This window comes from Sphaeramia orbicularis, chromosome 14 (assembly GCF_902148855.1).
Source record: "Sphaeramia orbicularis chromosome 14, fSphaOr1.1, whole genome shotgun sequence".
NCBI lineage: Eukaryota > Metazoa > Chordata > Actinopteri > Kurtiformes > Apogonidae > Sphaeramia > Sphaeramia orbicularis.
In genome coordinates, this window is record NC_043970.1 from 7,919,168 (window position 1) to 7,939,241 (window position 20,074).

Consider the following 20,074-nt stretch of genomic DNA (forward strand, 5'->3'; position numbering starts at 1 on the left):
CATCAGGCTCTTCCTCCGTCCTTCATCTGTGTGTGGACTGTCTTCAGTCTCTGCTCTCATCACCAGAGCCTTTGCGCATCACCGTGACTTCTCTCTCTTCATCCTTGAATGTAACTACCGGTGGACACATGGAAAAATAACACACATAGAACAATGTATTAGACAAACAAAACAAGGTCAAATTGTACAATTGAAGAAAAAAAGTCACCGAACATCAGCGTATGCGCTCTTATTTTGGAGAGCGTCATCCGCACTTTTACGCACAGAAAGTCCAACATACTCCAAACTAACACATACTCTACACGGTTCGTACTTTATTCTATAAAACCACGATGCAGTATAAGCGTCAGTTTACACATATACTAAAGTGAAACAAGTAAAAACTCCATAGAAAAAAACAGACAGTGCTTCAGTCATGTAGAAAATCCACTAAATGGAACTGGGTGAACTTTACCTTTCTTCTTCAGATGTTGCTCCATCAGTCGCTCCTTCGGTCACAAATCCATCCGTAAACCTCCAGGGGGGTCATGGGACTTGGGATATCCGTCTTGCCTACATTTTCCAAAACTAGATCTAATCCGTTATCCACTCCGTTATGCGCTCCGGTTCTTCGCTCCATGAATCCGCTCTGCTGTGTGCGTCCCCAGTCACCGAATGGCTTATTTTGCGTCTTCTAGGACAGGTGCCCGTGAAATTTTCGCGCTGACCCGAGAATGTCCATTAAGCACAGAGTCTCAGGTTTCAGAAACCGTTGGAATTTTTCTGATCGGACAAATAATGACAGAGTTACGGTCATCTGAACTACACATGCATAGGGCACAGGACTGCAGGTACAGGTGTGTCTGACCTGACCGACCTGTCCGATCCCGAATGCAGATCCCAATGCAAAAACTATTGCGTTATAACGCAATACTTTTGCGTTTAAACGCAATACTTTTGCATTATAACGCAAAAACTATTGCATTATAACGCAATACTTTTGCGTTATAACGCAATACTTTTGCGTTATAACGCAAAAACTATTGCATTATAACGCAATACTTTTGAACTATTGCGTTATAACGCAATAAAATTTTTTCTCTTCATGTCCCTTCCCGGGCTCCGTATTTTTGGTCACGTGTAGACAAAGATGTTTTTTTTCAAGCAGAAGTTCATGATTTGAGAAGACTTTGACCAAACAGCCATTAAACACTTTTTTTGACTTGTTTTTTTGTGTTTTCATGCTATTCTGAGTAGAAGAGGAAAAAATGTCATTTTTGAGCGTTTCAGACGAAAAGAACCTTTATTTGTCACGTTGAGACAAGGATGTTTTTTTCTCAAACAAAACTTCATCAACTGATAAGACTCGAACAAAACCACATATTTCTGACCACTTATTTCTGACTTGTTTTTTCGTTTTTCTACCTTTCTGAGTAGAACAGGCAAAAATGTCATTTTTGAGCGTTTCACGCGATAAGAAGCTTTTTTTTGTCACTTTGAGATAAGGACGTTTTTTCAAGACCTTTCAAGACTCTGACAAAATAGCCATAAAACACTTATGTTTGACTTGGTTTTTTTTAGTGTTTTCATGCTTTTCTTACTGTATTGGTCAAATTGTCATTTTTGAGCGTTTCACGCAAGCAGAAGCTGATTTGGTTACTTTTGAGACAGGCATGTTTTGTCTCAAGCAGAACGTAAAGCTTCACACCTTCGTTCTGGCATTTCTCAAACAAGCACCGTGGAGATGGGATGCTGCCTCGCATTCCAGCCACACTCTATTGGAAGAACTCTGTCCATGGTCCTGATTCTTGATCTTTCTTTCTCTCTTGCTCTCTCTCTCCCTCTTTCCTCCAACCCCCTTAAAGCTGCACACTGGCGTGCATGGGGGAGGAAGAGCACTGGGAAAATTCGCACTGACCCTTTTCAGGGTTCGACCCTGGTGGACGGTGTGGACTCCTTTTTTCCAGCCCGTGTGGGACATTGTTATTTTTCCAGAGACAGAACAGCGGTTAGCCTAACCCCTTTTTTAAGCTCCGGTTCTTTTCTCATTTGGAGCTGGATAACGATAAAACATGAACCGTATGTTGAACTTTGTTATTTTTTTCCAGAGACAACCCCTGTAAGCCAATTACCTTTTTTTTTTTTTTTTAACCTCCGGGGCTTCTCCTCAACTTTAGCCCAAAACCTAACCTTGTTCCAGGTCTGAATCTTTTCCCCTCTCTCCCCCTCTCTTCTCTCCAGCCCCCTTAAAGCTGCTTACTGAGTTGTGGAACTTTTTCAAACCCCCCCAGTGGGGACGGAATGCTACCCCACATCAGAGCCTCACACTCGGGGAAGAACTCTCGCCCTGGTCCTGGTTCTTCTTTTCCCCTTCCCTCCCCCTTTTTCTTCCAGCCACCTTGAAGCTGCACATTGGCATGCGCTGAGGAGGAGGAACGCCGGGAAATGTCGCGTTGACCCGGGTCAGGATTAGGCCGGGATTACCGGCGGACCGTGTGGACTCTGTCTTATTTCCAGGCCTGTGTGGGACTTTGCTATTTTTCCAGGCCTTTGTGGGAATCTGTTACTTTTTTTCAAAGACAGAACGCCGGTAAGCTGATCCCCTTTTTAACCTCCGCTGCTTTTCTCATCTGGAGCTGGATAACGGTAAATTCGAACCGTTTTTGGGATTTTTAAATTTTTTTTTCCAGACAGAACCCCTGTAAGCCTTACCCCTTTTTAACCTCTGGTGCTTTTCTCATGTGGAGCTTGATAACGGTAAAATTCAAACCGTTTGTGGCCATTTTTCAGAACTCTACTCCTCCTTGCCCTGGTCTTACTTTTTTTTTCTTTCTCTCCCACTCTTTCCTCCAGCCACCTTAAAGCTGCACACTGAATTCTGGCATTTTTCAAACCGTCCCGTGGAGACGGAATATGCCCCACATTGCAGCCACACAGTGGGGGCTGAACTCTGGCCCTCCTTCCCTGTCTTTGGTGTGACTCGGACTTCAACAAACTGATTGCACTTGCTGTATTTATTGTATTTTAAATGTATTGTAATAGTATTTTTTTGTGTTTTAATGGTATTTGAATTGTATTTTATTTGTACTTTTTATTTATGCTTTGCAGTTTAAAGAACTTTTTGACTGTGTCTGTGAAAAGTGCTCTATCAATAAAATTTATTGACTATTTTGCCTACTTACTGTCTGACTCTTCCCCCACTCTCTCTCTCTCTCCCCCTTTCTTCATCAGCCACCTTAAAGCTTCACACTGGGAATGAAAATCACATCCTCTGGCCCGGTTAAGTTTAGGGCTGAGGCCAGGGAAGGGCTGGGGTTAGGGCTCCGGGCTCATGCTCTTTTCCAGGGTTTTGGGTTGGGGCTTATGCCAGGGCCAGGTTTGGGGCTCTGGGCTCGGGCCAAGTTCCAGGGTTCAGGTTAGGTCTGAGGCCAGGGTCAGGGTTAGGGCTCTGAGCTCGGGCTCAGTTACAGGCTCCGGGCTCTAGGCTCCGGTTTCCGGGCTTCGGGATCCGGGCCCCGTGCTCCGGGCTACAGGCTCCGCGCTCAAGGTTCCGCGTTCCTTGCTCCGGGCTCAGAGTCAGTTCCAGGCTCTGGGCTTTAGGCTCCAGGCTCCAGGCTCAAGGCTCCTGGCTCCTGGCTCCTGGCTCCTGGCTCCTGGCTCCTGGCTCCGGGCTCCAGAATCCTAGCTTTTGGTCTTTTCCAGGCTACGAGCTCCAGGCTAAACGCTCCAGACTCCAGGCTCCAGGCTCCCGGGGTCGGGGTCATTTCCATGCTCCAGGCTCCAGGCTCCAGGCTCCAGGCTCCAGGCTCAAAGCTCTGGGATCGGGGTCAGTTCAAAGCTCTTGGCACCGGGCTTCAGGCTCCAGATTCAAGACTCCATGATCCACGTTCCGGGCGCCGGGCTCAAGGCTCCATGCTCCAAGCTCCGGGATCCTGGCTCCGGGCTCCAGGCTTTAGGCTCTTAGCTCAGGGTTAGTTCCAGGCTCCAGGTTTCAGTCTCAGGTTCAGTTCCAGGCTTCGTACTCCATGCTTCGTGCTCAAGGCTAGGGGTCAGTTCCAGGCTATGGGTTGTAGCCTCCTTCATCTAGGCTCCGCACTCAAGGCTCCGGGCTCCAGGCTCAAGGCACGGGGTCATTTCTAGGCTCCGGTCTCAAAGGTCCGGACGTGTGGTCAGTTTCAGGCTCCCTTCTCCCCCCTAAAGGCTCCAGGCTCAGGGCTCCAGGCTCAAAGCTTAAAGTTCCAGGCTCAAGGCTACATGCTCCAGGCTAAAGGCTCTAAGCTCCAGGCTCTGCGCTAAAGTTTCCGGGCTCTATGCTCCTGGCTCCTGGCTCCTGGCTCCAGGCTCCGGGCACTGGGGTAGGTTCAAAATTCTGGGATTCAGGCTTCAGGCTTCAAGCTTCAGGTTTGGGGTAAGTTCCAGGCTCCGGGTTCAACGCCCTGTGCTCAAGACTCCAGGCACGGGATTATTTCCACTCTCAGGGCTCCAGACTTTGGGCTTTGGGTCTTCTTCCAGGCTCCAGGCTCCAGGCTCCCGCCTCAAAGCTCATGGCTCCGGGTTCGGGATCAGTTCCAGGCTCTGGATTCCAGGCCCCAGGTCAGTTCCAAGCTCGACGCACTGGGCTCAAGGCTCCGCAATCAAGGATCCAGTCTCTTGGCTACGGGTCAGCTCCAGGCTCCGGGCTCATGGCTCCATTCTTGGGTTCAGTTCCAGTCTCGAGGTTCCTGGCTCCAGGCTCGAGGCACCAGGCTTTTGGCTCAGGGTCTTCTTCAAGGATCCAGACTCCAGGTTACAGGCTCCGCGCTCCAGGCTCCGCGCTCCAGGCTATGGGCTCGTGATCAGATACAGGCTCCGGCCTCCAGGCTCCAGGATTAGGGTTCGGGGTCAGTTCTAGTCTCCTGGCTCCAGGCTCCATGATCCAGGCTGTGGGCTTGATGTCTTCTTCCAGGCTCCAGGCTCCAGACTCCAAGCTCCAGGCTCCAGGCTCCAGGCTCCAGAATCCCAGCTTTTTTTCTTTTCCAGGCTACGAGCTCCAGGCTAAAGGCTCCAGACTCCAGGATTGGGGTCAGTTCAAGGCTCCGGGCTCAAGGCTCCAGACTCTTGGCTCCAGGCTTCTGGGTCGGGGTCATTTCAATGCTCCGGGCTCCAGGCTCAAGGCTCAAAGCTCTGGGGTCATTGGTCAATTCCAAGCTCTTTGCTGCAGGCTCGAGATTACAGACTCCATTCTCCACGTTCCGGGCTCCGGGCTCCATGCTCCATGCTCCATGCTCCAAGCTCCGGGATCCTGGCTCTTGGCTCCAGGCTTCAGGCTCAAGGCTCAGGGTTTGTTCCAGGCTCCGGGCTCCAGGTTGCAGTCTCAGGTTCAGTTCCAGGCTTCGTACTCCATGCTCCGTGCTCAAGGCTCGGGGTCAGTTCCAGGCTTTGGGTTCCAGCCTTCTACGTCTAGGCTCCGCACTCAAGGCTCCGGGCACCAGGCTCAAGGATTGGGGTCATTTCTAGGTCTCCGAGGTCCGGACGTGTGGTCAGTTTCAGGCTCCGTGCTCCCCCCTCAAGGCTCCAACCTTCAAGTTCCAGGCTCAAGGCTACATGCTTCAGGCTCCAGGCTCCAGGCTCCAGGCTCCAGGCTCAAGGCTCTAGGCTCCAGGCTCTGCGCTCAGGGCTCCGGGCTCTAGGCTCCTGGCTCAAGTCTCCAGCCATTGGGTAGGTTCAGAGTTCTTGGATCCAGGCTTCAGGCTCCAGGCTTCAGGTTTGGGGAAAGTTCCAGGCTCCGGGATCCACGCCTTGGGCTCAAGACTCCGGGCACGGGGTTATTTCCAGTCTCAGATCTCCAGACTTTGGGCTTTCGGTCTTCTTCCAGTCTCCAGGCTCCATGCTCCCGGCTCAAAGCTCATGGCTCCGGGTTCTGCATCAGTTCCTGGCTCTGGATTCCAGGCCCCAGGTTCCGGGGTCGGGGTCAGTTCCAAGCTCGAAGCTCCGGGCTCAAGGCTCCGCAATAGAGGATCCATGCTTTGGGCTAAGGGTCAGGCCTCCAGGCTCCAGGCTCAAGGCTCCAGGATTAGGGTTCGGGGTCAGTTCTAGTCTCCTGGCTCAAGGCTCCGTGATCCAGGCTTTGGGCTTGGTGTCTTCTTCCAGGCTCAAGGCTCCAAGCTCCAGGCTCCAGGCTCGTGATCACTTCAAGGCTCCGGGCTCTAGGCTCTAGGGTCCGGGTTCGGCGTCTGTTCCAGACTCTGGGCTCAAGGTTCCAGGTTCCAGTTTCCAGGTTCCAGGTTCCAGGTTCCAGGCTCCATGCACATCGATCCAGTATCTGGGCTTCGGTTTCGGGGTCAGTTCCAAGCTCCAGTCTCCAAGCTCCAGTCTCCGGTTCAGTTCATGGCTCCAGGCTCCAGTCTCCAAGTTCCAGACTCAAGGCTCCAGGCTCAAGTCTCCAGACTCAAGGCTCCAGGCTCTGGGCATGGAGTCAGTTCCAAGTTCTGGTCTCCAAGCTGTCAGGCGCCAGGCTTCTGGCTGGGGGTCAGTTCCATGCTTGGGGTTCCACACCGGGGGCCCCAGGGCTTTGGGCTCGCGGCCTTCGTTCAGGCTCTAGGCTCAAGGCTCTAGGCTCAAGGTTCAAGGCTCTCGGCTCAGGGCTCAAATCTCCAGGCTCATAGCTCCAGGCTCTGGGCTCAAGATCAGTTGAAGACTCCGGTCTCCAGGACCTAGGTTTCGGGTTCGGGGTGTATTCCATGCTCTGGCCTTCGGGCTCCAGGCTTCGGGCTTGGGGTAAGTTCCATGCTCGGGGATCCACGCCCCTGGCTCCAGGCTCTGTGAACGGGGTCATTTCCACATTCCGGGCTCCAGAATCCAGGTTCAAGGCTCCGCACTCAGGGTCAGTTCAAAGCTCCGCACTCGGGGTCAGTTCAGGGCTCCGGACTCAAGGCTCAATGCTCAAGGCTCCAGGCTCACGGCTCCATGCTCACAGCTAAATGCTCCGAGCTCCAGGCTCCAGGCTCCAGGCTCCAGGCTCCAGGCTCCAGGCTCCAGGCTCGGGGTCAGTTCCAGTCCCCGGGCTACAGGGTCCTGGCTCAAGGTTTTGTGTTCGGGGTCAGTTTTTGGCTCTGGGCTAAAGGCTCAAAGCACAGGGTCATTTCCAGGCTCTGAACTCAAGACTCCAGGCTCAAGGCTCTTGACTCGGGGTCAGTTCACGGCTCAATGCTCCGGGCCCCAGGCTCCGGGCCCCAGGCTCCGGGCCCCAGGCTCCGGGCCGCAGGCTCCGAGCTCCAGGTTCTGTGCTCGGGGTCAGTTCCAGGCTCCACGCTCCATGTTCAGGGCTTCAGGGTCATTTCTTGGCTCCGGGCTCTTAAGGTCAGTTCCAAGGTCTGTGCTCAAGGTTCCAAGGTCACGGCTCCATGCTACAGGCTCCAGGCTTGGGGTAAGTTCCAGGGTTCGGGTTCCATGCTCAGGGATCAAGTCTCAATGTTCATGGTCTGTTCAAGGCTCCGGGTTCTTTTGTCCGGGCTCGGGGTCACTTCGAGCATCATGGTTCCAGGCTCCAGTCTTTAAGGTCTGGGCTCTAGATTCCTCGCACTAGGCTCCAGGCTCCATTCTCAAGGCTGCATGGTTCATGCTCTTGGCGCCAGAAGCCAGGCTCCAGGCTCTGGGTCAGTTCAAGGCTGAAGGCTCCAGGCGCCAGGCTCTGCTCTCCAGGCTTCGCTCTCCTGGTTCCGGGCTCCGGCCTACAGGCTAACGGCTCAAGGCGCCCGGCTCAAGGCACTAGGCTCCAGGGGGGTCTTGGTCAGTTGCAGGCTCCGTGCTCAAGGCAAGCGGCTCCAAACTCCAGGCTCGGAATCAGTTTTAGGCTCCGGGCTAAAGGATCCTGGCTCCGCGCTCCAGGGCTCCTGGATCCAGGCACAGGACTTGGGGTCAGTTCCATGCTCAGGGCTCCAGGCTCAAGCCTCTTGGCTCGGGGTCAGTTTCAGGCACTGCGCATCAGGCTCCAAAATCCAGGCTCTTTGCCCCAAACACCAGGTCAAGGCTCCAGGTTCCTTGCTCAGGGAAATTTTCAGGCTGTGGGCTCTGGGCTCTAGGCTCCAGGCTCCAGGCTGCAGGCTGCAGGCTCCAGGCTCCAGGCTCAGGTTCAGTTCCAGGCTTTGGGCTCCAGGTTCCGGGCTCCATGCTCCACGCTCCATGCTCCGGGCTTGGGGTCAGTTAAGGGCTCCAGGCTCAAAGCTCCGGGCTCCGGGCTCCGGGCTCCGGGCTCCAGGCTCCAGGCTACGGACTCCAGGCTTCGGGCTCCAGTCTCCGCACTCCATATTCAAGAATCCGAGCTAGGGTAAAGTTCTTGGCTCCGGGCTCAGGTGTCAAGCCTCCAGTCTCCAGGCTTCAGATTCCGGGCTCCCTGAGCCCGGGCTCAAGACTCCTGGCTCCAAGCTTTGGGCTTTGGGGCAGTTCCATTCTCCGGGTACCAGGCTTCAGGCTCCAGGCTTCAGGCTCTGGGTCAGTTCCAGGCTCCGGGCTCCAGGCTCCGGGCTCCAGGCTCCAGGCTCCAGGCACCGGGCTCCAGGTTCCAGACACTGTGCTCCAGGATCCAGGATCGGGGTCAGTTCGAGGCTTTTGGCTCAAGGCTCTGGGATCAGGGTCTGTCATACCTGCTGCCAGACGCTAGTCTGGTCTTGTCTGTCTTTTATGTTTTGTTTGTCACTTCCTGTTTTATTTTGTTAAGTTTTCCCTCATGTGTCTTGTCTGTCGTCTTTACTTCCTGTTCCCTGTTCATCCTGACCTCTGTTCTGATTACCTGTCTCCGCCCTGATTTGCTTCACCTGTGTCTAGTTGTCTTCCCTCCCTTTTGTGTATTTAAACCCTGTCTCTCCCCTAGGTCATTCGCCAGTTTGTAACTCTAGCAGTTCAGACCAGCGTTTTGACCTCGTTTGTTCGTTTGCCTGCCTGTTTTTGACCTGTTTTTGGATCCCTCGGTTTTTCGCCTTTTGCCTGCTCCCTGTCTGGTTTTGTCTGCCTCTCCGGATTCCTGGTTTTGACCTTCTCGCCCTGACTATCGGTACGTGAGTTTTGTCTTGTCCTTATGTCCTGTCGCCCGAGAATTTGCCTGCCTGTGTATGACCTGTTTCCGTCCCTGACCTCCCTTTGCTTCTCCCTAGTCGGGAGAAAAACCCCAAACACCGTACGGGGAGACGGGCTGTCGCCCCTGATCCAGAGATCGAATCAGAGAAGGATATCAACCACCATTATCCTCAAGATTCTGTCACTGTTCATTATTTTTCACCTGTGTGTAATAAATAAATCTTTTGAATTATATTTTTGGCGTTTGAGTTCTGCATTTGGATTCTGTGTTTGTACTAGCACCATTACAGGGTCAGTTTTTTTCTCTGGGCTCCCGCTTTCAGGCTCCAGGTTCAAGGCTCCAGGCTCTGCGTTCCTTTAACCGGGATCCAGGCTTTGGGCTCAGAGTATTTTCATGTCTCAGGGCTTCCAGTTTTAGGCTATATATTTTTGGCACAGTTGCAGGCTACAGGTTCGATGCTCCAGGTTCGTGACTATGCGTTCCATGCTAATGGCACCTTGCTCCAGGCTCAAGGCTCCGGTCTAAAGGCTCCAGCCTCGGGGTCAGTTCCATGCTCCGGGCTCAAGGCTCCAAGCTCAAGGCTCAGGGTCAGTTCATGGCTCCAGTCACCAGGCTCTAGACTCCAGGCTCAAGGCTCCATGCTTCATGCTCTGGGCTCCAGGCTATAGGCTCCAAGGTTGGGGTCAGTTCCAGGCTCCGGGCTCCATGCTTCAGGCTCTGGGCTCAAGGCTCCTGGCTCAGTTTCAGTTCCAGGCTCCGTGCTCCCCCATCAAGGCTCGAGGCTCTGGGCCCCAGGCTCTTGCCATGGGGTCAGTTCCAAGATCTGGTCTCCAGGTTTTAGGCTCCACTTTTCGGGCTCTAGGTCAGTTCAACGCTACAGGCTCCATGGTCCAGGTTCGTTGCTACACGTTCCAGGCTCAAGGCTCCAAGCACCAGGCTCTAGGCTGAAGGCTCCAAGCTTAAGTCTCCAGGCTACGGGTAAGTTCCATGCTCCAGGGTAAAGGCTCCAAGCTCAAGGCTCAGGGTAAATTCCAGGCGAAAGTCACCGGGCTCTAGGTTCCGGGCTCCAGGCTCCAGGCTAAAGGCGCCATGCTTCAAGCTCTTGGCTCCAGGCTCCAGGCTCGAGGCTCCAGACTCGGGGTCAGTTCCAGGCTCCGGGCTCCATGCTCCGGGGTATGGGCTAAAGACTCCAGGATCCATGCTCCAGGCTCCATGCTTCAAGCTCCGGGATCCAGGCTAAAGGCTCCATGCTCCGGGTCAGTTCCAGGCTCCAGGCTCCATGCTTCAGGCGCCGGGCTCAGTGTCAGTTCCAGGCTTCCCGCTCAAGGCTCCAGGCTCTGGGCTCCAGCCTCTTGCATTGGGTCAGTTACAAGTTCCGGTCTCCAGGTTTTAGGGTCCAAATTTCTGGCTCGGGGTTTGTTTCAGGCTAATGTCTTAATTTTCCAGGCTCGTTGCTACGCGTTCCAGGCTCCAGGCTCCCGGCACGAGGTTTTTTCCAGGCTCGGGGCTCCTGGCTTTGGGCTTGGGGTCTTCTTCCAGGCCCTAGGCTCCATGCTCATGGCTCCAGGCTCCAAGCTCCAGGCTCAAGGCTCCAGGCTCCAGGTTCAATGCTCCAGGCTCAGAGCTCCAGGCTCTGGGCTCGGGATCAGTTCAAAGATCTGGGCACCGGGACCCAGGTTTCGGATTCAGGGTGTATTCCATGCTCTTGCCTTTTGGCTCCAGAATCCAGGCTCCCGGCATTGGGTCAGGTCCAAGTTCCGGTCTCCAGGATAAAGGCTTCGGGCTCGGGCTAAGTTCCATGCTCGGGGTTCCATGCCCTTGGCTCCAGGCTCTGGCAACGGGCTCATTTCCACGCTCTGGGCTCCAGAATCCAGGCTCCGGACTCGGAGTCAGCTCCAGGCTCAAGGCTCCAGGCTCCAGGCTCCAGGCTCAGGGTTCCAGGCTCACAGTTTGAAGCTCACGGCTCAATGCTCCGAGTTCCAGTCTCCGGGCTTCAGGGTCCTGGCTCCAGGTTCCGTGCTCGGGGTCAGTTCCCCTCTCTGGGCTCCAGGCTAAAGGTAGAGGGTCTTTTCCAGGCTCCTGGCTCAAGACTCCATGCTTCAAGGTTCTTTCCTCAGGGTCAGTTCCAGGCTCCGCGCTCCACGCTCCATGTTCCGGGCTCCGGGCTCAGTGTCATTTCTTTGATCCGGGCTCCAAGGTCTGGACTTAAGGTCAGATCCAGGCTCTATGCTCCAGGCTCCAAGCTCACGTCTCCATGCTACAGGCTCCAGGCTTGGGGAAAGTTCCAGGGTTCGGGCTCAAGGCTAAGGGATTGAGGCTAAATGTTCATGGTCAGTTATAGACTCCGGGTTCTTTTCTCCGGGCTCGGGGTCACTTCGAGTATCTTGGTTCCGGGCTACAGTCTTTAAAGTCTGGGCTCTAGATTCCACGCACTAGGCTCCAGGCTCCAGGCTCAAGGCTCAAGGCTCCAGGCTCACGGCTCAAGGCTCCAGGCTCCAGGCTCCAGGCTCCAGGCTCAAGGCTCCAGGGTCTTTGTCAGTTGCAGACTCCGTTCTCCAGGCTACCGGCTCAAGACTCTAGGCTCGGGATCAGTTCTGGCTCCGGGCTAAAGGTTCCAGGCTCCGCTTTCAAGGCTCCTGGTTCCAGGATCAGGGCTCCAGGCTTGGTGTAAGTTCCATGCTCCGGGCACCAAGCTCCAGCCTCTAGGCTCGGGGTCAGTTTCAGGCACTGCGCATCGGGCTCAAGGCTCCAGGCTCCATGTCCCTAACTCAAGGTCAAGGCTCCAGGTTTTTTGCTGAGGGTCATTTCCAGGCTCCAGGCTCCAGGCTCCAGGCTGCAAGCTCCTTCCTAAGGGATCGAGGCTTTGGGCTCGGCGTATTTTCGTGGCTCCAGGCTCCGGGTTTTAGGCTCAATATTTTGGGCTCAGTTCCAGGCCACAGGCTCTATGCTCCAGGCTCGTGACTACGCGTTCAAGGCACCTGGCTCCAGGCTCAAGGCTACGGGCTCAAGGCCTCGGGGTCAGTTCCATGCTCCGGGCTCAAGTCTCCAAGCTAAAGGCTCAAGGTCAGTTCAAGGCTCCAGTCACCAGGTTCGAGACTCCACGCTCAAGGCTCCATGCTTCAAGCTCTTGACTCAAGGCTCCACGGTCAGTGTAAGTTCCTGGCTCTGGGCTCAAGGCTCCGGGCTCATATTCAATTCCAGGCTCTGTGGTCCCCCCTCACGGCTTCGGGCTCCGGACTCCGGGCTCCGGGCTCCGGGCTCCGGGCTCCGGGCTCCGGGCTCCGGGCTCCGGGCTCCGGGCTCCGGGCTCTTGGTATGGGGTAAGTTCCAAGTTCCGGTCTCCAGGTTTTTTGCTCCACTTTCCAGACTTGGGGTCAATTCCAGGCTACATGCACCATAGTCCAAGTTCGTTTCTATGTCTTCCAGGCTCAAGGCTTAAAGCACTATAGGCTCCAGGCTTAAGGCTCCAAGCTTAAAGCTACAGGCTCGGGGTAAGTTCCATGCTCCGGGCTCCATGCTCCGGGGTCAGGGCTCAAGACTTATTCCAGGCTCCAGGCTCCTAGCTCCAGGATCTAGCCTCCAGGCTCAAAGGTCAGGCTCAAGGCTCGGGGTCAGTTCCAGGCTCCGGGCTCAATGCTCCGGAGTCAGGGCTCAAGACTCCAGATTCTAGGCTCCGGCCTCCACGCTCAAGGCTGAGGCTCCAGGCTCGGGGTCAGTTCCAGGCTCCGGGCTCAATGCTCCGGGGTCACGGCTCCAGACTTACTCCAGACTCCAGGTTCCAGGCTCCAGGCTCAAGGCTCCAGCCTCCAGGCTCAAGGTTCAGGCTCCAGGCTCGCGGTCAGTTCCAGGCTCCGGGCTCCATGCTCCGGGGTCAGGGCTCATGACTCCACACTCCTTACTCTCTGCTCCAGGTTCCATGCTAGAGGCTCCAGGCTCAAGGTTCCAGGCTTAAGGCTCCAGGCACCAGGCTCCAGGCTGCAGGCTCCAGTCTCCAGGCTCCGGGCATGGAGTCAGTTACAAGTTCCAGTCTCCTGGCTTCAGGCGCTAGACTTCTGACTCGGGGTAAGTTCCATGCTCCGGGCTCAAGGCTCCCATCTCAAGGCTTTGGGTCAGTTCAAGGCTCAAGTCACCGGGCTCTAGGCTCCAAGCTCCATGCTCCAGGCACGGGGTATGTTCCAGCGTACGTGCTCCAGGGTCCGGGCTCAAGGTTCCATGCTCGGGGTCAGTTCCAGGCTCCAGGCTGAAGGCACGGGCTCTAAGCTCAACGCTAAAAGCTCCGCGCTCCAGGCTCCAGGCATCAGGCACGGGGTCATTTCCAGGCTCCGGACTCCAGGGTCAAATGTCCGTTCTCACGGCTCTAGGCTCACGTCTCCATGCTTCTGGCTAAAGGCTCGGGGTCAGTTCCAGGCTCTGTGCTCATGGTCAGCTCCAAGCTCCGGACTCAAAGCATGGGGTGCGTTTAAGGATCTGGGCTCCGAGCTCCAGTCCTGTAGCCCGTGGCTCTAAGCTCCGCGCTACAGGCTCCGCCGTCTTGACTCAAGGCTCCATGTTTTTGTAAGTTGCAGGCTCCATTCTCCAGGTTTCAAGCTCCAGACTCTGGGTTCGTGTTCAGTTCCAGGCTCGGGGCTCGTGGCTCGTGGCTCATGGCTCCGGACTCCGGCCTCCGTCCTCCGTCCTCCGGGCTCCGGGCTCCGGGCTCCGTGCTCCGTGCTCCGACCTATGGGCTCCGGCATCCGGGCTCTGGCCTCCGGCCTCCGGTCTCCATGTTTGGGGTCATTTCCAGGCTTTCGGTCTCAATGCTCCAGTCTTGTGTTCAGTTCAAGGCTCAAGGCTCCGGGCTCCTAGAGCTGGGTTAAAGGTTACAGGCTCACCACAATGCTCAGACCTCTCGAGTTTCCTAGTTTTCTTTGTAGAAGAGGCAAAAATGTCATTTTTGAGCGTTTCAGACGATGAGAAGCTGTTTTTGTCACTTTCAGATTAGAATGTTTTTGTCTCAAGGAAAACTTTATGAACTAAGACACGAACAAAAAGGCCATAAAACACATATTTCTGACTTGTTTTTAGTGTTTTCAGGCTTTTCTGACTATATAGGTAAAAATGTCATTTTTGAGCGTTTCAGACGAAAAGAAGCTGTTTTGGTCACGTTGACACAAGGATGTTTTTTTCTCAAGCAAAACTTCATGAACTTACGAGACTTTAACCAAACAGCAATTAAAAAAAATTTCTGACTTACTTTTAGTGTTTTCATGCTTTTCTGAGTAGAAGAGATAAAAATGTGATTTTTGAGCGTTCCACGCGATTAGAAGCTGTTTTGGTCACTTTGAGAGAAAAGATGTTTTTTTTTCAGGAAGAACTTCATTATTTGAGAAGACTTTGAAAAAACAGACTTGAAATAAAAAATTTCTGACTTGTTTTTAGTTTTTTCATGCTTCTCTGAGTAGAAGAGGAAAAAATGTCATTTTTAAGCGTTTCAGACGATAAGAAGCAGTTTTTGTCACTTTGAGAAGAGGATATTTTTTTTCTAAAGCAAAACGTCATGAACTGATAAGACTCGAACAAAAAAGCCATAAACCACTTTTTTCTGACTTGTTTTTTCGTTTTTCTACCTTTCTGAGTAGAAGAGGCAAAAATTTCATTTTTGAGCGTTTCAGACGAAAAGAAGCTGTTTTCGTCACTTTGAGACAAGGACGTTTTTTCAAGACCTTAGCAAGACTTGGACAAAATAGCCATAAAACACTTATGTTTGACTTGTTCTTTTAGTGTTTTCATGCTTTTCTGACAGTATTGGTCAAACTGTTATTTTTGAGCGTTTCAACGAGAGCAGAAGCTGATTTGGTTAATTTTGAGACAGGGATGTTTTGTCTCAAGCACAACGAAAAGCTTCACATTTAGTTCTGGCATTTCTAAAACCGCACCGTGGAGATGGGATGCTGCCTCGCATTGCAGCCACACTCTATTGGAAGAACTCTGTCCATGGTCCTGATTCTTTGTCTTTCTTTCTTTCTTGTTCTCTCTCTCCCTCTTTCCTCCAACCCCCTGAAAGCTGCACTCTGGCGTGCATGGACGAGGAAGAGCACTGGGAAATGTCGCACTGACCCTTGTCAGGGTTAGACCGGGACGGCTGGTGGACGGTGTGGACTCTGTCTTTTTTCCAGCTCGTGTGGGACATTGTTATTTTTCCAGAGACAGAACACCGGTTTTCCTTAACCCTCTTTTAAGCTCCGGTTCTTTCCTCATCTGGGACTGGATTACGATAAAACATGAACCGTATGTTGAACGTCGTTTTTTTTCCCAGAGATAACCCCTGTAAGACTAACACCTTTTTTTTTTTAACCTCCGGGGCTTCTCCTCAACTTTAGCCCGAAACCTAACCTTTTTCCAGGTCTGAATCTTTTCCCCTCTCTCCCCCTCTCTTCTCTCCAGCCCCCTTAAAGCAGCTCACTGAGTTGTGGAACTTTTTCAAATCCCCCCCAGTGGGGACGGAATGCTACCCCACATCAGAGCCTCACACTCGCGGAAGAACTCTCGCCCTTGTCCTGGTTCTTCTTTTCCCCTTCCCTCACCCTTTTTCTTCCAGCCATCTTGAAGCTGCACATTGGCATGCGCTGAGGAGGAGGAACGCCGGGAAATGTCGCGCTGACCCGGTTAAGATTAGGCCGGGATTGCCGGCGGACCGTGTGGACTCTGTCTTTTTTCCAGGCCTGTGTGGGACTTTGCTATTTTTCCAGGCCTGTGTGGGAATCTGTTACGTATTTTCAAAGATAGAACGCCGGTTTGCTGATCCCCTTTTTAACCTCCGCTGCTTTTCTCATCTGGAGCTGGAAAACGGAAAAACTCGATCCGTTTGTGGGACTTTGTTATTTTTTTTTCCAGACAGAACCCCTGTAAGCCTGACTCCTTTTTGACCTCTGGTGCTTTTCTCACGTGGAGCTTGATAACGGTAAAACTCAAACCGTCTGTGGCCATTTTTCAGAACTCTGCTCCTCCTTGCCCTGGTCTTACTCTTTTTTTCTGTCTCTCTCCCACTCTTTCCTCCAGCCACCTTAAAGCTGCACACTGAGTTCTGGCATTTTTCAAACCGTCCCGTGGAGACGGAATATGCCCCACATTGCAGCCACACAGTGGGGGCTTAACTCTGGCCCTCCTTACCTTTCTTCGGTTTGTCTCGGGCTTCTACAAACTGATTGCACTTGCTGTATTTATCGTATTTTAAATGTATTGTAATGGTATTTTGTTGTGTTTTAATGGTATTTTAATTGTATTTTATTTGTACTGTTTATTTATGCTTTGTACTTTAAAGAACTTTTTGACTGTGTCTTTGAAAAGTGCTCTATCAATAAAATGTATTGACTATTTTGCCTACTTACTGTCTGAGTCTCCCCCCCCCCCCCCTCTCCCCCTTTCTTCATCAGCCACCTTAAAGCTTCACACTGGGACTGAAAATCACATCCTCTGGCCCGGTTAAGGTTAGGGCTGAGGCCAGGGCAGGGCTGGGGTTTGGGCTCCGGGCTCGGGCTCCTTTCCAGGGTTTAGGGTAAGGGCTGAGGACAGGGCCGTGGTTAGGACTCCGGGCTCAGGCAAAGTTCCAGGGTTAAGGTTTGGCCTGAGGCCAGGGTCAGGGTTAGGGCTCCGAGCTCGGGCTCCGTTCCAGGGTTTCGGGTTGGAGCTGAGGCCAGGGCCAGGTTTGGGGCTCCGGGCTCGGACTAAGTTCCAGGGTTCCTGTTAGGTCTGAGGCCAGGGTCAGGGTTAGGGCTCCGAGCTCGGGCTCAGTTACAGGCTCCGATCTCCGGGCTCTAGGCTCCGGGTTCCGGGCTCTGGGCTCTGGGCTCCGGGCTCCGGGCTCTGGGCTCCGGGTTCTGGGATCCAGGCTACAGGCTCCGCGCTCAAGGCTCCGCGTTCCTTGCTCCGACCTCTGTTTCAGATCCAGGTTCCTGACTCAAGGCTCCAGGCTCCGGGCTCCAGAATCCCAGCTTTTGGTGTTTTCCAGGCTACGAGCTCCAGGCTAAAGGCTCCAGACTCCAGGATTGGGGTCAGTTCAAGGCTCCGGGCTCAAGGCTCCAGACACCAGGCTCCAGGCTCCCGGGTCAGGGTCATTTCCATGCTCCGGGCTCAAGGCTCAAGGCTCAAATCTCTGGGGTTGGGGTCAGTTCCAAGCTCTGGGCACCGGGCTGCAGGCTCCAGATTCAAGACTCCATGCTCCACTTTCCGGGCGCCGGGCTCGAGGCTCCATGCTCCATGCTCCAAGCTCCGGGATCCTGGCTCCGGCCTCTGGGCTCTGGGCTCCGGGCTGAAGGGCTCCGGGCTCCGGGCTCCGGTCTTCAGGCTCTAGGCTCAAGGTTAGTTTATGGCTCTGGGCTCAAGGTTTCAGTCTCAGGTTCAGTTCCAGGCTTCATACTCCATGCTCCTTGCTCAAGGCTCGGGGTCACTTCCAGGCTCTGGGGTCCAGCCTCCTACATAAGGGCTCCGCACTCAAGGCTCCGGGCTCCAGGCTCAAGGCACGGGGTCATTTCTGGTCTCCGGTCTCCAAGGTCCGGACGTGTGGTAAGTTTCAGGCTCTGTGCTCCCCCCTCAAGGTTCCAGGCTCCAGGCTCCAGGTTCCAGGATCCAGGCTCCAGGCTCGTGATCTTTTCGATTCTCTGGGCTCTTGGCTCTAGGGTCCGGGTTCGGCGTCAGTTCCAGACTCTGGGCTCCAGGTTCAAGGTTCAAGGTTCCAGGTTCCAGGTTCCAGGCTCCATGCGCATCGATCCAGTATCCAGGCTCCGGTTTCGGGGTCAGTTCCATGCTCCAGTCTCCAGGATCCAGTCTCCAGTTCAGTTCAAGTCTCCAGGCTCAAGGCTCCAGGCTCCGGGCATGGAGTCAGTTCCAAGTTCTGGTCTTCCATCTGTCAGGCGCCAGGCTTCTGGCTTGGGGTAAGTTCCATGCTTGGGGTTCCACACCCGGGGCCCCAGGCTCCAGGCACTGGGTATTTTCCAGGCTCCGGGCTCCAGGCCTTGGGCTCGGGGCCTTCGTCCAGGCTCTAGGCTCAAGGCTCAAGGTTCAAGGCTCTCGGCTCAGGGCTCAAAGCTCTAGGCTCATAGCTCCAGGCTCTTGGCTCTAGATCAGCTGACAACTCCGGTCTCCAGGACCCAGGTTTCGGGTTCGGGGTGTATTCCATGCTCTGGCCTTCGGGCTCCAGGCTTCGGGCTCGGGGAAAGTTCCATGCTCGGGGATCCAAGCCCCTGGCTCCAGGCTCTGAGAAAGGTGTCATTTCCACACTCCGGGCTCCAGAATCCAGGTTCAAGGCTCCGCACTCGGGGTCAGTTCAAAGCTCCGCACTCGGGGTCAGTTCAGGGCTCCGGACACAAGGCTCAAGGCTCACGGCTCCATGCTCACAGCTAAATGCTCCGAGCTCCAGGCTCTTGGCTCTAGGCTCCAGGCTCGGGGTCAGTTCCAGTCTCCGGGCTACAGGGTCCTGGCTTAAGGTTTTGTGCTCGGGGTCAGTTTTTGGCTCTGGGCTAAAGGCTCAAAGCACAGGGTCATTTCCAGGCTCCGGGCTCAAGACTCCAGGCTCAAGGCTCTTGACTCAGGGTCATTTCAAGGCTTTGGGCTCCCGGCTCCAGGCTCACTGCTCCATGGCCCGGACCCCAGGCTCTGGGCCCCAGGCTCCGAGCTCCAGGTTCTGTGCTCGGGGTCAGTTCCAGTCTCCACACTCCATGTTCAGGGCTTCGGGGTCATTTCTTTGCTCCGGGCTCCAAGGTCCGGACTTAAGGTCAGTTCCAAGCTCTATGCTCCAGGCTCCAAGATCACAGCTCCATGCTACAGGCTCCAGGCTTGGGGTAAGTTCCAGGGTTCGGGTTCCAGGCTCAGGGATCAAGGCTCAATGTTCATGGTTAGTTCAAGGCTCCGGGTTCTCTTCTCCGGGCTTGGGGTCACTTCGAGCATCATGGTTCCGGGCTCCAGTCTTTAAGGTCTGGGCTCTAGATTCCATGCACTAGGCTAAAGGCTCCGGGCTCATGGCTCCAGGCTCCAGGCTCCAGGCTCCAGAATCCAGGCTCATTGCTACATGCTCCAGGCTCAAGGCGCCCGGCTCCTGGTGCCGCTCTCCAGGCTCCATGCTTCAAGCTCTGAGATCCAGGCTAAAGGCTCCATGCTTGGGGTCAGTTCCAGGCTCCATGCTTCAGGCTCCGGGCTCAAGGCTCCGGCCTCAGTGTTAGTTCCAGGCTCAGGGCTCCCCATTCAATGCTCCAGGCACCGGGCTCAAAGCTCTGGGCATGGGGTCAGTTCCAAGTTCCAGTCTCCATGTTTAAGGCTCCACATTTCGGGCACGGAGTATGTTCAAGGCTAATGGCTCCATAGTCCAGGTTTCCTTGCTACGTGTTCCAGGCTCAAGGCTTACAGCACCAGGCTCCAGGCCTAAGGCTCCAAGCTCAAAGCTCCATGCTCAGGTTTAGCTCCATGCTCTAGGGTAAAGTCTCCAAGCTCAAGGCTTGGGGTCAGTTCCATGCTCTAGGCTCAAGGCTCCATTCTCAAGGCTGCATTGTTCATGCTCTTGGCTCCAGGCTCCAGGCACCAGGCTCCAGGCGCCAGGCTCCAGACTCCAGGCTCGGGGTCAGTTCCTGGCTCAAGGCTCCAGGCTCTAGGCTCCAGGCTCTGCTCTCCAGGCTTCGCTCTCCAGGCTCCGGCCTACAGGCTCACGGCTTAAGGCTCCCTTCTCAAGGCGCCAGGCTACAGGGTCTTGGTCAGTTGCAGGCTCCGTGCTCCAGGCTAGTGGTAGAAAACTCCAGGCTCGGAATCAGTTTCAGGCTCCGGGCTAAAGGATCCAGGCTCCGCGCACCAGGTTCCTGGTTTCAGGCACAGGGCTCCGGGCTTGGGGTCAGTTCCACGCTCCGGGCTCCAAGCTCAAGCCTCTTGGCTCGGGGTTCAGTGTAAGGAACCACGCATCGGGCTCCAGAATCCAGGCTCTTTGCCCCAAACACCAGGTCAAGGCTCCAGGTTCCTTGCTCAGGGTTATTTTCAGGCTGTGGGCTCTGGACACCAGGCTCCAGGCTCCAGGCTCAGTTCCAG